This window comes from Corapipo altera, unplaced genomic scaffold (genome assembly GCF_003945725.1).
Source record: "Corapipo altera isolate COAL_440 unplaced genomic scaffold, ASM394572v1 49917, whole genome shotgun sequence".
Classification (NCBI taxonomy): domain Eukaryota; kingdom Metazoa; phylum Chordata; class Aves; order Passeriformes; family Pipridae; genus Corapipo; species Corapipo altera.
This window is the reverse complement of record NW_020891001.1, coordinates 1-1,492: the sequence shown is the minus strand read 5'-3', so window position 1 is coordinate 1,492 and position 1,492 is coordinate 1. Positions and strand designations below refer to the sequence as shown.

The 1,492-nt window shown below is 44.7% G+C and overlaps 1 long non-coding RNA gene across 1 annotated transcript; it reads right to left on the bottom strand.

Moving 5' to 3' along the window:
• Window positions 1-1,150, bottom strand: LOC113942500. Its single transcript, XR_003525937.1, has 3 exons — window positions 1,132-1,150; window positions 645-786; window positions 1-16 (listed from the first exon to the last, which is right to left on the bottom strand). It is a non-coding gene; the product is annotated as an uncharacterized LOC113942500 (long non-coding RNA).
• Between the last annotated feature and the right edge of the window lie 342 nt (window positions 1,151-1,492).

The window sequence follows — 1,492 nt, the reverse complement described above, 5'->3', positions numbered from 1 at the left end:
CATGGTCTTTCAAAACCTAAAAACAGAGAACCAGATGATTTTTTTTCTCTCTGTTACTTAAAATGATATCTTCAAGGCAAGGTCATGCATTGCACAGAGTTGTCCTTGAAAGAAGGAAATGCAGTACAAACACCTGTAGTACAAACGAATGGTCTGATCTTCCTAGGCATGATTAATCAGTCCCTTCTTTTCTGTGTTTCTTTCTGTCAGCTCAGCTGTACTCCTCTTGTCTTCAATTCTGTACCCTAAGTAGTCGATGCTGCTGCATTGAATGCTAAGCTTCATGAGATACAGGAGCTGTAATGCTTTTACATGGATTGTATGGTAGAGGGGCATCTGCACTTCAGGAGGAAACTTGACATAAAAGCTGATGCTATAGTTTCTTTTGTCTGAAACAACATACAGACTGAAACATAGACCTTTGCGGAGCTCAGTGTGTCCTGGGTTTTTGCAGCTTTGCGTGTCTCCCAGATTTGTAGTGCCTTTTGTCCCTTCTATAGTGTCCTGTCTCCATCCTCATCCCAGCCCCATCAAAACCAGAACATATCTCTAAGTGTTTTCCTCAATAAGAGTTGTTGGTGTAGATTCAGGATGGAGTTTCAGGGGAACAGTATCGATTAAGCTACAACATCTTTGCCACGTACCTTCTCAAAGGCTGGGAAGTATCTGTTTGTGGCCTTGTCCACCATATTAGCAAAATGTTGCTCCTTCTTATCTGCTGGTTGGTAACCATAGGACATGAGTTGCTCATTCAGATCAAACATTCCTTCCACATACATGTCGATTCTGAAAGGAATAGATCCAGTTGGTCAAGTCAAACACAGTAGGTCTGAATGCCACAATAGCTACTGGCATAACCTTGCTAAGGTGCTGGGAAATCTCCACCTTTTCTATCTCATATGTATAGCTTGGAGTATGGCCAATCTTAGCGAACAAAGATTTAGAAAAGGTATTTACCCTTCGAGCCTGCGCAATGGATTTTTTAGGTGAGACACAGTGTGCGCTGAACTGAGCCCACCCTTTTAATCCTAAAGTTCATCTGCCGGGGCCAAGCGAGCTTGGACAGGCGGCAGTGAGGTCCTTAGGGTGTAGGCTGGTTTAGAGTGACATCTCTTAGATGGATGGCCTTACAGGGCTGACGAGCTCCATCTGCCCCAGGGGAGTTCGCTGACTGGGAATCGAACCCGGGCTGAAGCAGTGAGAGTCCTGCATCCTAACCACTAGACCACCAGGGGGCCCCATAGCTTGGAGTAGTTCCCTCCAGAATGCAGTTGCATCAAGGGATAGAGGAGGAGCTTGGTTGAAAGACAAATGCAAAGTGCCTAAGCCAAACCTAAACACTGTCCCCCTTCCACTTCCCACTAGGGGTGATACTTCTCTGTACCATGTGGGGTTTTTTTGTTGGGGTTTTTTTGTTGTTTTTTGGGGGTTTTTTGAACCTGAGTACAAAATTGGCAGGTGTGTCATCCAAACTTGTGTAAAAATCCAATCA